A 15,459-nucleotide genomic window follows, 5' to 3' on the forward strand; every position below is an offset into this window, starting at 1 on the left:
TTTTTATACTCTTCTCCCCATTTGTCCTGGTTTTGCTTGGTTATTGAGACTGTTTGCTTTATATTTCTTGGTAGAGATAAATTTAACATTAATCGGGCAGAAGGAAGACTGCTAGTCTGTGCATCTCTGAAGTAATAAACACATTAATCTCTTCTAAACTGTTAGGCACTGAATATTACAATTCAGTACTCCAAATTCAGTGGTTATATTGTATATACCTATTATATACAAAAGTTACACCGTATGATCATACAATTTTCACAGTTCCCTCTACAGTGAGATAAGATGCAGTAAGATAACTGCTTCTCACACAAAATTCATGCCTAGGAATTAGGCATATTTAAATATACAAAGACACATCTCACTGTAAAGTGAACTCAACATTTCTCCTCGATATAAAATAATATAGAAGATACTACCTCTACCACCATAAAATGTTTTTTCTCTTTCCTGTCATCACCATTCTAAAATGGAAAGTGATGAAAAATTTAGTTTTTCTGAGAGGAGTCTTCCAAGACACAACAGTTTACAAAGTTCTAAAACATTCAGTAAGCATGCTCATGGAAACAAACACCTCTGCTGTGTTTCCAACGTAAATGGTGTAGCAAGGTGCTGGTGACCAGAAAGTGAGACACAAGTTAAAATGAACAACTTTAGTGAGATGTTCTCAATTGAGAAACACCCGGGAAATAAGCTAAAAGCCTAGGTAACTAAAGAAGTAACAAACTTATTTTTATTCTGAGAAGAAATACACTTTTATAAAAGATATGCAGTTTATTATTAATTTTAATTTACTACCAGCTCTGAATGCACATTAAGTATCTGCTCTTGCCAAGCTGACCAGTGCTGAGTGCAGCAGTATAAACAAGTTCACTTTTTTCAAGTCAGGAGACGTTCTGTTACATCGCTTCCCTTTATTTTTTTCAAAATTCTGGAAAGTTTGCTTCAGTAATTTCAAGCCACACTGAGATACCAGACGCTTTACTACTCAGATCCAAGAAAGGGACATAGAAAAGGGGGTGGAGGGGAGGAGGAGGAGAATTGTGTCAAAACCAGCTAAGAAGGGAGGGAGGTGGGTTTTTTTCGGCACAGTGAAGAAGTTTTGTTTTGGGACAAATGAATAATGTTAAGCAATGTGAAACAAAACATGTCTCATCAAGGGTTCCCAAAGAAAATTTGTGTATTTAAAAAAAATACATGTTTTATTTTGAAAAGGACGCTCTGAGATGCTGTGCTTTGAGAAAGATTAAAAAAAAATTAAAAGCTTTAAAAAGTTTCAACTGAAAACTCTCCAACTTGTAACCACAACAACAAATTGAATTCATAACCAACGAAGTTAATTGCTTTGCTTTCCAGAACAGCACATTTTGGCAAACAAAATATTAGTCACGAAAACTTCTTTTACCGAACTTCAGCTAAAGAGCACAGGACTGTTTCCCCAAATGTAAGGGATTAAAGAGCTGCTGCGACTTGGTTCACATCTCAGCATGCTTCTCTGGTTGCCAAAGGCAGCCAGTGCTCTGCAGAACTACAACTACACCTTATTTTCCCTCAGATCACTTTGGAGATAGGACTGCCAAAAGATACAGGAGAGGCAAGGAAATTCCCCCTCAAGGGGAGGAAGGCTGGAGGGAGGGGAAGCATGTCGGGAATTTCCTTCAGATGAGATGAATTTCCTGGGAGCCGTGCAGGCTGGGCCATTGGCAATGAAGCCGTATTCAACGGCTGCAGCAGAACACAGGATCAGCCTTATTTCCGTGAAGGGGAACTGGTAACATCACTGCACCATCAAATCTGGTTTATGATGTACTTCAGCCACAATGCGCGTTATCAAGTTACCTAATTTTCTTGCGTACTTCTCGAGTTATCTTCCCCCAGCAGCCTTTACATACATAACTTCAAACCACTGGCCAGGTAACCCCACTGATCACAGCTGCTTCTTGATCTCTCTCTGCCTAAACACACACCCCTCCCAATACCAATTTTTAAAAGCTCCAGTTAAATAGGAGTTTCTTCGAGGTTGAGAGCCGAGGACTATTATCAGTCACCTCCTGTTTTTTTCACCTGTTGTAATTCATGACAGGACTTTACCACTACACTTACTTTAGTACCTTTGTGAAAGATTATCTCAAAAGAACACCCGAGGGCTTCAGTTTTTGTTTTCATACATTTCTTTTTCCATATTTTTCTTTCAGGAGAATACAGAACACCCAGCAGCCTGGTGTACCTTACAAAACTCATGCTACTACTCGGTGTCTATTACACTTCCTCCTCTTACTTACAAGTTACCATCAGTTAGCAGGAGCAGAGATTCATTATGATGCTGAATAATTCTTAGGAACATTCTTTATGAATCTTAGGGAGGAGAAGTGTAACTTGTATTATATTAAAAGGCTCCTGCCCCCCGTCTTAATGCTTTACAGGAGAACTGAAGGTGACTCTTTTACACCTACCACAGCCATATAAGTCACTTCTTCACTTTCTTTACAACTCTCCACAAAAAAAAAAATCCAAACTTGGATATGTTTTTCAATGTACTGTGTAAAGCTTTCTTATTTTATTCTCTGGGGGAAGGAAAAAGGGGAAATTTGTTGCCTTTTTCCAATTCCTCAACTTCATAACTGGCAGTGAGTAACTCCCGAATGGTTATTTCCCTCCATCATCTATTGTGGTGAAGCTGACACAGTAATTCCTAGCATACAGTTGCTAGGAAAACCCCCACGATGTGTTAACTTTAATTATACAGTGCTAAAAGGATGTGCAACTGCAGCTAAGGAGCTATCACCTAAAGTATATTATAGCTTCAAACTATGAATGATCCCACCCATTAAACCAGTGCCTCTGACAGAAGTTACGCTGGGGATGCCAGAGGAGGGGGTGCCAGTACTGAAGAGCCACTCGTGGATACATGTCACCACCAGCAGCGTGACATTGCTATGAAAAATACTTGCCTTTATTTGTGACTCTCAGTAACAAATGCACCTGCACTTTTAAGCTCAGCTGAACAAATTACAGCAAACATTTAAACTGTACATTTTCCAGTTTGAGGACAGACAGAGTTTTTGGAGTACCAATCTGCTGCCGCTCGGGATGAGGACTTCTGAGCTCACATCAGAACTCCAAGATGCAAAGAAAAACGAGAAAAAAACCCAAAACAACCAAACAAAACCTGCACGGATTTTCAGCATATTGAAAGTTGTTGCAAGGGGTGCCAAAAGAAGTCATTTCGAGCCCAAACAGTCGGTTTGATGGCTCCGCTAATTACAGGCCAGGGCTGCTCCTGCTGGGCTGAAGGCAGCCAGGGCTTGTTGTCAGGCAGGCGGATTAGCCACTGTTGCCCATGAAGGCCACCGCTTGAGTGTAGACAGAGACGTGGAAGGAAACATAAGAAGGCGGCATGTGCATAGCCAAACAGGCTACCTTGCTGAAAAGAAACCCCCTAAAGCCACATTCTGCTTCATTAGCACATGAAAATAAGGTAATTGAATACTTCATTCTCCCATCCAGAGCCAAGATCCATCACTCATGGCAATGGAGTTTTGATAAGGTGGGGTGTTTAAATGAGGCAGAAAGAGTCTTTGAGTGTGTGTTACTTTGTTTATCTGAGCGAAATCCCACTTAAATATAAGTGAAAAAGACATAAAAATCACTTTATCCTATGAATCACTGGAACACAACAAAGCCCCTCCGAGGATGAAACTTAAACAAAACCATTTTAACATTATTCTGAGGACAGATGGCATTGTGCTTGTTGCTGCATTTATTTTTGTATCAAAATTCACTTTTCTCTTAGAGCTTGCTTTTTTTCCTCCTCTCCTTGAACCCTCATCTCACTACCTATTTTTGCTGGTTTTTAACACCACATATATCAAGAGACAAAAACTTAAGCAATTGTAAGGGCAAGGTATTTTAATCAGACTTTTGTTGTTTTGTTTGTTTGGTTTTTTTTTTAAGTTATGCATGTCATACACTCAGGTTTTGGGGGTTTGATTTTTTCAACACTTCAGCTGATAAGCAAAATAAGAAAACAAATTTAATAAAAAATTTATCGTTCCAAATTCCAGACTCAGACAGCTCATACTTTAGTTCTTTAGCCTTGTTTTAGGGAAAAAAAAAAAAAACAAAACAGGGAAGATAAAAAGTTCTGATATCTAAAAGGCAAAAAAAAAAAAAAAGTAGAAAGGGTTCTATCTTCTTTAGCAAGCTAAACAGCAAAAACTCATTTTCTCCCACTGGCTGATCACCTTAAGTATGAAGTACAGTGAGTGGCATTTCCTCCAAAAAAAAAATATTTACATAAATACTGCAAATAGACTCCTTGCCTCAGCCAAAAATGCCTGCTATGGTATTGCCAAGTCTTCTGCAGAAAGCAGGAATCAGAGAGGCACAGAGCTTGTTCCTTGGATTTAAGTTAAAGCGGTGTAGTTTCCTAGTTTGGAAATTGTTATGCTGATACATTATCTCCAACATAAAGAAAAATAATATGACAATACAGACCAGCTCTCAGTCCCTGCCAACCACAAGGATTCTGATAACATTTAAAACAAACGCCACCCCCCCAGGCCCTTTAACAGTGATGCATAAAATGTCCCTAGCTTTTGTCTTGCTCTCTCATGTACACAGACATGTGATAAAACAATGAAAAGGCCTTCCTGCTTAGAAATATGTGTAATAACCACAGCGCTAGGAAAGAGCTCCATTTTTACAACACTCTCAAGGTAACTAAACTGTGCCGGTGCTGGGGCCGTGCTACCATTGCCCCTTCTCCCCACCACGTCTTTGCTGCTGGCAGCGGAACGTGTCCACTGCCATGAAAAGCCAATTTGGGGAGATAATTCTGCAGGAAAGCAACTTGATTTTCTGTGTCTTTGCAGGTTGAGGGTTGTAAGGGTGGCGCCTTCGGGATGGGTGTGAGCCAGCTCTAGAGCGAGGGAGAGGGCAAGAACTGGATGGCAAGGGAGAGCTTAAGCTGTTGTGGACCTGCACCTTCTGGAACAATGCCACTTCAGCCAAATGGCCAAAGATGGACTAGATGTAAACCTGATGGGCTAGGGCAAGGTCCAGCAGGCAAACAGTTCACCACGCCTGCTCGTAGCCAATGTAACGGTGGGAAAATTAAACAGGTTAGCATCTGAAGGCAAACATCCTTCAGACATCGCTCCAGGAAGCGATCTTTAAGGTAATTAGTTCCTACCACAGAGCTCTGAGATACACACAGCAGCACCACCTGAAAGTCAAGTCACTACTTCATAGCTTGTCAACCCAAAAATAGAGGGCTGACACAGCAAGCACACAGTACCACTGGTTGACAAGCAACCACACTGCTACCTTCTGAAGAAGCAGTGCGCAAGCAAAGGAGAAGCCAGGCTGATGGCTTTGCTGTTGCACCACTGATGCCATGGGAAACAGCAAGGCTGGTAACCCCTTTTTTTTCTGCCGACGGCTGAATCGACCTAAGCACAATTAGCAGGCCATGAATTAACACCCCCTTTAGTGTCTGCCAATGGAAAGCAAAAAATAAAATACAACCATGTGGCCGAGGGTTGTGTGAAATGGTGTCACAGGCCTTACTGCATATTTTTCCCCACCCTTCGACTGGGAGAACACACTGTGAAAACTCTGCAACTAAAGCAAACATTTGCAAATTATACACAGCTTGTGATTTTCTGTGGAATAAATCTGTATGAAGCAAAAATGAGGACTCGATTTGACTCGCTATCTTGGAAAGAACATCTTAAATCAAACTGCCCAAACAACAGCCTTTATCGCCTCATAAGATACTGATTTCCCAGGCCTGAGTACAGTAAGCAAACAATGCGCCCCAGGAATTCATCCAGAGCAAACTGGAGCTGCAGAGCCCACAGGGAAAGAGAAAAATGTGTATTATCAAAGCACTAATAACTTTCCACAACATGTTGAGAAAAGATTGCAAGAGGTCTTACACATATCGGGCACGGACAGCAAGCTAAGCTCTTGATGACCGCAGTTACCCAACACCCCTGGCTTACAACTTTTTACCAAACGTGCCCCAAAATCAGACACACGAGTAGCTTCCCTTAGGCCATGTCTACACTCAGATTTCCATGTAAAATTCTCACAGTGCTGCTGCTGGCTTCCTTGAGCCAATGGAAAATTCTTCCTGAAATTCCCTGTTGCTGACAAAGCCCCAGCGCTGAAGAAACATGATAAATTACATCATAAGCTGCCAAGACGTCGATCATGACCAAAATGTTAATGCAACAGAAGCAGAAAACCACTGAAGACTCTGGTGAGGGTAGTTTTGACTCTCACGTAAAACACCTTTGTTACACAGAAATCAAGTGAGATGTGTCACGGAAGCGAGCAAAAATTTGATGGTAAAAGTTTCTCTACCTTAATAGATAAAAAAAAGCTACTACTTCTGATTTAAGCAAATTCAGTTAAGGAAGATAAGAATTACTGTGAGGTGTAATAGAATACATTATTATGACACAAATATGTACCAGCACAAACCCAACATAACCTATATAAAAAGCAAGCAAGCATAGTTCTACTTATTCTGCATATCTAAAATTAAATCTAAATTTATTTTTTTTTTAAACTCTGATTAACAATAGTGGAAGATTTAACAGGTGTCCTTGTTTCTCCCAGGTGTAATCATCTTTTTCATTTGCCCATGTGAGAAAAGAAAAGCCATCTAATGAGCAGGCTGAAAGTGATGATTAATTAAACAACTTCCAGGGCCTGGGGGATCCCCCTCCATTCGGTATACATTTCCTTTAGCTGTAAGCAAGCTGGAAGGCAAGAGACAGGCTCCTCCTCAGCTTTTTGTTTTAGCTGGCATGTAGTTGTAAAGGGTCGAAGAAGATGCTTAAGCTGGTATGTGTTTGTAAAGAGTTGAAGATGTTTCTCAGCTTACTTGTCAGCCTTTCTGGCATCAGTCATCCAGGAGTAACACTCACTGCCCCAAAACACAATGGTGGAGTTTTTTTTTAAATCCTCGTGACAATATCCCAGCGCTATCCAATGCACTGGGCATCAGTTTTGATATTTATGCGGCGGCACTTGCTGATAGTATTTCTTCTTTTAATCACTTAGTGATTAAAAATCACTGAATCTGCCACTTTTTTAACTGGATATCCATGTGCCCTAAGTGAATCCCTGAAAGTTAAGTCACCTCATCAAAGCAGGCTCATGACTGATTTGCTAGTGAAAACTTGCAAACACCGAGCAAGGTAACAGGTCAGAGTTGGAGAGACATGTGGCCCCTTTCCCTTTTTCTTACTACAACAACCTTTGATCTGAATGTCAGCGGGGAAAATACACAAACAGATACTCTCTTATTATATACTCACAGGTGTACATTCCTAAAACTGTTACATTCCATTACTTTCAGCTGTGCTGGAAAACAATACCTTCAGAAGTTGACCCCTTCTCTCCTCTGATCGCACCGGTATCCAAGTAAAAAGCATCACAGCAAGCTGGGTATTCTAAACATCGGCGATGATCACTCCAACAAATTCAGGCAGCTCGTATAAGGTACAGGGCCAAAGCCCTGGCTGAGATTCGTCCGTGTTTACTTACGCTGTGCCCCGCTTTACAACTCGCAGGGAAAGGGTGCTTCTCATGCTCAGCAGGAACGCTTCTGGGCCAGGCAGCTGGAGTTTTTGATGCTGCGAAGGCTGGATTTAAGGGTAACGTGACTTGACTTTGCCAGTGCAGCAAGAATTAGAAATCTTGTTGAAATAGATACAGCCCCCGTGGACGTACAGATCACTTCCCGTAACAGCATGCAACAGATCATTTGTTTGGGCTGGGGCTACTGAATGTAAAAGCACATCCTATCCTTGTAGAAATAAATGTGGAAAACACTTCTTAAAAACCCGTCTCCAGCTTTGGCAGCTTAACATAGGAGGCAGTGCTCTTCTCCTTCTGTTAAAAATCTGCCACTGTACTTCACTAACGGGAAAGGAGGAAAAAAAGCATGAGGAATTTTTCCATTTTTCTCTCCGATTGTTCTGCGCTGTGTTTATCAGCAGGCTGGTACTGCATCTCCTTTTGTTAGAAAATTAAAAGTTGAACCGCAAGCATAAAAGCCACCATGAACCATGCAATAACCTTCAGGCATTTTAAGAGCAGCAGAGGTTAGAAGGGCAGCTCCTGACTCTAAACAGCACCTATTGTTTCTCTTTCTTCTTGAATAACAAAAGCAGAGCTGAAAGCTATTTACCTGGTTTTACCTCAGTCAGATCTCATTTCCCCCTTTATTTTCAGTAGATGATCTTATCAAATAGTGTCATTTCTAACAATCGCTTTGATCAGATATATTTTTTCCATAGTGGTTTTTTTTTATTTATTTTTTAAATTTCATTAGTAAGTTCTGTAATAGATAACTCGGCATACAAAGTCACAGCAGAAGAGCACTTTACAATTCTGTCACTGCGTATTTAAATTCAGGGTAACTATTTTTAGGCTTATAGCTTTAATTTTGAAATCACGAGGGCCAATTTACAGTACAAGGCTCTGATCTTGCCAACACTCCCACACGAACAACTTTCGGTCTGCGCCTTCCCATGTGTTCCCCTCCCCGCTGCAGGCAGATTCATATAACTGGACACTTAACTTGCGCAAACACAACTGCAGAGCAGGGGTGGAAGGATAAAACTCCCGAGCCGCTAAACTTTTGGGTGTTCTGCTATTCAGTGTAGCATGTCCCATATATTACTCAAATTGTTTATAATGCAGAAGCAAAAAAAAAAAAGAAAAGTGTTTGATTTCAAAACAAAAACCTTACACGAGCAGGCATCATGGAGAGTTTTTGTGACTGGCCGGGAGTGATCTGTAGTTAATATATAAAATCCTCCAAGATCTATCCTTAAAAAATCCTTGCTACAGACAAAAGCAATCCACAATGTATAATTTCTTTCACTGTTTTACAATATTTATAAAACTTAAAAAGAAAAAAATCTTTCGGGGGTGTTTTTCTCTTTAGGAACAAAGTTCACACAAAAGCAATCATTTCTAGCTTTACTGATTTTCACTTAAAAAATTATTTTCTTTTTTACTTTCTCTAAATCACTTGCCAACATCTACCTCTTGTCTTTTGTACATTTCTGCAATTTCATTAAAAAGGTGGAAAAGAAAGTTACTTGAAAATATTTAACAGAAATCATTCTCCAATTCATAAGCTGCTGTTACAACTGAACAGATAAATGAATTTATTTTATCCATTAAATAAATGCCAGTGAAGCATTTGCAACCCTAAAATCACCATTAGACATAGCAAACTACAATGCAAGTTTATGGCATTTGATTCTTCATCATTAGCTGGAGTTTGTAAATACCATACAGAAGTTTAAGAAACATTAAAAACAGTGAAATAACAGGACTTCCCTCTCCTATGAAAGCATCTTATAAATTTATATTTTTAGGAAATTCTTGGGTAAAAATGTTGAAGTTCAATTTTCCTTACCATAACATGCTAACTATGAAATCTGACTTCATTGAATGTTACATTATTGGCAGGACCAGGCTCTCAAGTCAGCATTATATCAGATCCTCAGCTGCTATAAACTGTCATAACTCAACTGGAGCTGATGTCCCACTAGGACTAATTTAAGACCTGCAAAGTGTTTCTGACAATAAAATAGATACAAAAAAAAGACTGAAAACATGTCTTCTTGCATAAGCTTGAAGAGACACATATTTTTGAAAATGGCTAACTCTTACAGCCTTACAGTCAAGTTTAGAGTTTTGTTAGAATATTTTCACTTTCTGCAAAGACTGTGTCACCGATAGAAAATAAAATCAAGACAGGCTCTGAAATGTGCTTTACTTTTCTGGCGTCAACTCTTGCCCTTCTGCAGCCCCATTTCCATCCAAAGTTTTTCCTAACTACAAACAAAAAAGAAAATGGACATCTGAGTGCCTGTAAGAACTAAATTATTGCATATATTATTGGTTTTCTATGTATCTTTATTGAGTCACTTGAAATGTTGTAATTACATATATTTCCTGCTTTAATAAAATGTTGCTGAAAGGTTTAGTTACTACCATCCTTTATAGCTCTGGAAGAACTGGCAAGCTGGAAAGAGGAAAGTAACTTTCCAGTCAGTTCAAAGGAAATGGAGTATGCTCATTTCCACTTGCAGAATCCACGCTTTATCAGGCTCTACAGACATTTCTATGTAACCTTCTGCCGTGCAGCATCTGGGCACAATATTTTCATCTTATTACTTTTTTTTTTTCCACTGAAGATATTATTAGTTTATAAAGCTCAGGAAAAACTGGGCATAGGGTGAGAAGACGTTTGAGCAAAAATATATGATTAGGCAGTTAATCACGTTCTCCTCATAGCTGCTCTGTGTGTGTGTGTGTGTTAGGATTTATGATTTCTCTGTTGCTTCCAAACCTGAACACACACACACACACACACACACACACACACGTATCCCATCTTTCTTCAAAACCATCAGTTTTGGGCAATCGTCTAACAAACTTGATTACCCTTCTGCTTTACTTAACAAGTTTTGTTAAAAATATTTATCCTGAATTTCTAAAAATGGCATTATACTTCAATAGGAAAGAAAAAGATTTAGCTTGAGCTTTTGAAAATGAGCGGCTCATTACTCACAGTTTTCCCATGTCTAACAAGAACTAGTTTACTAACACTGCATTCAAAACTGTTTATTAGAGGCTTGGAAGATAAAGAAAAATCATTTATTTCTCCTCTTTACTGCCCAAATATCATTTGAGTCTTCCCACCACACAAGCTGTACACACTCAGCATTTTCAATTACTTCATATGGATGATGTAGTTTAGTAACTAAAACATTAAGATGCTTGGCAGACACAATAAAATTATTCTGGGAAATAGATGTGGGGGGCAATGTTTCTAAACTTCTTCACATGACACAAATTGCTAATAAGAGGGTTACTAACAACAGTATTTAGGAACCTTTAGTAACAAATACAGTATGATCAGGAAGCTATTTACAGTACACCTGCATCTGGCAAGCTAAGCAAGACCAGAGTGTTTCTGAATATGACGACACTCCTTTTCAGGTGTGATTTGAGGAGGACGGCTACCTTCACAGGCTTGAAGGGGAGACTAGAGCATATATAACTAATAAAACATACACCATCACACAAAAGAAAAGCCGCCAAAGGCTCAAAGGAGGAGGGAAGTAAGGAAATGTTATCCCATCTTCATTCCACACTTCTGGAATGTGGGCAGATCATAGTAAAAGTTTAAGTGGCAAGAAGATTAAAGGAAAACTGTTAAAGCCAAAAAGGACGCTCACATCATCTGGTGTAAGTCAGCCATGTCTCTACAGACTTCAGTGGAGATACACTGATTTACGCCAGTTGATGTTTTGGCCCAACGGCTTCACAGAAGATACTATCGATTAAATGTGTGTTCTATTTCGATTAAAAGCTGCTCTCGCTGTCAGAGCACATCTTGCCCCAGCTGGAAGACACTCTGGCATTTTTCTTTTTGCTAGAAAGTACCCTATAGGCAAATTCCAAAATAATAATTAAAAAAAAAAAGTCTACATAAATTGTCAACTACTGTTTGTTATTATTTATCAGTTTTTGGCACACACAGACACACCAGGCACTTTACAGAAAATACTTCGAAGACAATTCCCTGCCCTGCGGAGCTTAAAAGACAAGGGCAAGTCCATTCTCCAAACACAGGGCACTGCTTTACCAAAAATTATTCCAACTACTTCAGTGGCATTCCTCACAGTAGTAAAATTGTGCTTATTATGCATGTTAGCAATTTCAGGTCTTAAGTGATGAACACGGCAAACAATGGAGGATAAAAGGGAAAGATGTTTTAGAGAGAAATGGTTCAGGCATACTACATCTGTAAATCTTTCTGAACCTGAACACTTTTTCTGTGCGCTTAATGTGCCCTGTTTTCACCAAAAAAAACCCCCCAAGTCTTCATAGCCTTACCTTTCAAAGTGCCATTATGCAAGTACATGATGTTTAGCTTGTGGTTTCTAATGCATTACACTGCTAATGAAGAGATCCTAAGCATTGGTTTTAATACAAAAGAGGAATCGGGAACGGTGGCAACAATTCTTGAAGAGTTAACACCCATATGGTTTCAAGCACAGCCACCCAGCCCCGCACGGAGCAGTACAACTCCAAACCCTGACAAGGCTTCCGCCCAGCCTTCAAAGCAAAAAGAAAAGTGGAACATGAGGCCAACTGTGAAACTGAAAGAGCTATCAGGTTTGAGGAGGGCTGCAGGGAAAAAACTCATAAATCACAAGGCTTAACAATGAAGATCACTTTTAACTTCACATCCTGAGTATCAGAAAGCCACTATCCTAACTTCAGAGCATCCAAAAAGGAGGAGTGACCTATCAGCTATCAAAAAGCGTTTCTAGAAATACTGTGTCTTCACATCATCGAGTATCTTTCCAAATGTTACTTGGAACCAACAAATATTTATTTTTAATGAATAGGCCAGATCCATACTGTCAAGGAATGACTGAAATTAACTATCTAATGCATCGCGAATATATACATAAAGGCGCATTCCCTTCTTTGCCCCATTCTCTGGGCCAGAGGAGTTTCATTATAAGACTTCAGTACTATCTCAGGTTAGGTCTTTCACTTTTATGAAAGCTAACACTTAAATAACTTTAGTTGTGGCTGTAATATGATTGGTGACATATAAAGTGGAAAAAAAAAATCTGTCACTTCTTCACTTGTACAAGGCTTTTAGGAAAGTAATTATTTATATTATTTATCTATTGTTACTTTTAAGACACAGGTAGAATCTAGTTATTTTCCACTAGTCTCAAAGGAATGAATTTTGCAAACTAAGCCACAAGAAATCAGACCTGTGACATCAGACAATCTGCATTCATGTATTAATTTTCAAAAATACAATCTTGGTCATTAAAAGCAGCATTTCCAAACTTATTGGTTAAGCACAGGGCACTATTTCAATCACAGCCACAAGACATGAAACACATCATAATTAAGCGCTTTAGCAAGCTCTTAACAGCTGCTGAGAACATGAGCATTTCTACGGCTTTTGGCAAGATTTAGCAGGTTTGGAAATCAGGAAGATGAGATCTAGCAAAGATATTTTTAGGATCAAATATCTCAAAAAATAAAAATCATACTCTAAGCAATCATACATGCAATTTGCAGTTAAACTGTCAATTGTGCTACTCTGCCTCTTCTTCTGTAGTTTCGCATTATGTCATCTTTTAATTCTACAAGGGGAAAAGTACTAGAGGTACTCAAAAAACTCCCACTGTGAAACAGCTTACTCTTTGCCTGTGTGCGTACTTCTGAAATTCTGTTAGTTGCTTTTTAAAGGTTACCTATTTCAAATTGAAATTGATGGAACAATCATTTTCACTTCCATCCAAAATGCTTTACAGGAATTACAGAGTGTCTGAATTTGTTAGACATATTATACTGGCTTACCTACTTTATGCAAAATTATTTCCCCTTTTCAAATGTTCTATAAGTATTCATTTGAAGGATGCAGTGTCCCACATAAATTTATTACTACAGAAAAACTTAAGAAAATGACACTGCTAGCAGTAGAATCCAGAAATTCCTTCAGATAATCTAATTGGCTCTTATTTGCCTGAAAAAAATCACATATTTAGAGGACAGAGGTACATTTTGCAAATTCTTATAGTTCATCTGCTTTTAGCATTTAGTATTTATCAATCAGAGCACAACAGAGTTCATCTGAACAGGAGAGCTAGGACTCAAGTTAATTTGTCATCCATGATTATCACTTGGAAGTTCACTGAGTTTATTAAAGACAACTACTGTGTGATAAGGACAGTAGAGACACTATTAACCATGTCATTTAAATTGCTTGAGTTGGCATCATGCCCAAGTCCTTCAGATCAGTATATCAACACACTTGTTGCTGGCAGGGACTCATTTAAAAGGGGGGAAGAGGAACTCCCTCACAACTGAGCATGCTGTACAGATTTCTACAGTAACTCATGAGAATAAGCAGTATTATTCAGTCTTTGTATTTTTGATTCCTAGACAAGAGAATAACAAAATAATGACAATCAAGTAAAACACGCTGTTCTTACTAAGAAAAAAAATATAATGGGGAAGCATTTTTACAATTTTCATTTTAAATTACTTGAATTTGAATTTACTGGAACAGCATATTTTGCTTGTAACTGCAACGCTGACAAACTAACAAAGACACACACACCCCCAATCACTTGATCTGCCAAATTTTATGATCCTGTATCTCCCCCATCCTTGCCTCCTCCCCAAGATCTCCCTCTTTCACTTCATTAAGACTTTAGGAAGGAGAAGAGTTCTGGTGGATGGACAGTTTATTTTCCTAAGTAGTAAGAGTCATTTCATTTCACTTCAGACAGCAATCGTGCCACAAAATAACATAACACCACATTTGGGAAAGGTGCAATTAAGACGGTACAAGGTTATTTTTTTTTTCCCAATTCATACCGAAATTAATACTAACTTCTTTGTTGGAAACAACCTACATCTTAAGTTCAGCATATTACTTCCACGTGTAGAAAACAGTCGCAACAGAAACTTTTTCATTGTACTCTTCATCTCCTGTTTTCCTAAGCTATGTCCTGATCAAGAAAAGAAAGGGTACCCCATATTTTTGGAACGGAGGAATTCATCAGCTTAACAAGCATCTCGGTGCGTAAAAGCAGCTTATTTGCTTGCTAAAAAACACTCCGCTTCCCAGTATCCACACCGTGACCAGCAACAGCTCAGCATTCTCCTTATTTATTGCTTCCCGGCACGAGTGTGCTGGCACTGCGGGCCTGAGCGGTAGGCAAACACTCAGGTACGTGGCCCCAGAGGATATAATTGTTGGGGAAAAAGGCTCTCTTACCTTCCACGAATCGTCCTCCTGCGTCTTCAAGTGAATGATCTGGAAACACAAAACCAAAACCCCCCTAAAGTAACCGCACAGCCCGCAGCCAGCCCCGTTGCTCTGGCGGCCCCCCCTCCCCACACACCCTCCAGACCACTTTCCCACCGCTCGCACTGCAAACAGCAACTTTCCCGTAGCATTTATTTTTTACTGGTGAGCCATAAAATCGCCTGCTTGTCCAATTAATGCGAGCATCATCGTTTTCATTTACCTTTCACCATCTCCAGGGAAGGAAAGCGAAGGGGGGGGGGGGAAACAGAAAAGCAAATGGGTAAAAGAAGCTTCAGAAACACGAGTTTCAAGTCATTTACGATCCCAGATAAAGGTTAATAGTTAAACTCCTTCCTCCCCCTCCCACCCTCACAATTATTGATGCCCTTCAAGAAATGAAATGTTTTTTTGTTCTCGTTTACCAGAGGCTAGACAAACTGTCAACATCTCCGCTTTATTTACGGGTTGAGCAAGAGCAGTTCCTCAAACATCAACATTTTTTTCGTTAATCCTGGAGAGAATCCACTTCTCTAAAACTACAAAATTTGCCAACTTCTGTA

General features: G+C 39.3%; 1 protein-coding gene across 1 annotated transcript in view; it reads right to left on the reverse strand.

Moving 5' to 3' along the window:
* Positions 1-14,902, reverse strand: part of PRDM1 (PR/SET domain 1) — a 100,713-nt gene extending 85,811 nt beyond the window's left edge. Inside the window, exon 1 of the mRNA XM_063329865.1 lies at positions 14,867-14,902. The gene's annotated coding sequence lies outside the window, so the exon portion shown is untranslated. The remainder of the gene's footprint in view (positions 1-14,866) is intronic.
* Positions 14,903-15,459: the final 557 nt, after the last annotated feature.

The sequence above is a fragment of the Chroicocephalus ridibundus genome, chromosome 3 (genome assembly GCF_963924245.1).
Source record: "Chroicocephalus ridibundus chromosome 3, bChrRid1.1, whole genome shotgun sequence".
Classification (NCBI taxonomy): Eukaryota; Metazoa; Chordata; class Aves; order Charadriiformes; family Laridae; genus Chroicocephalus; species Chroicocephalus ridibundus.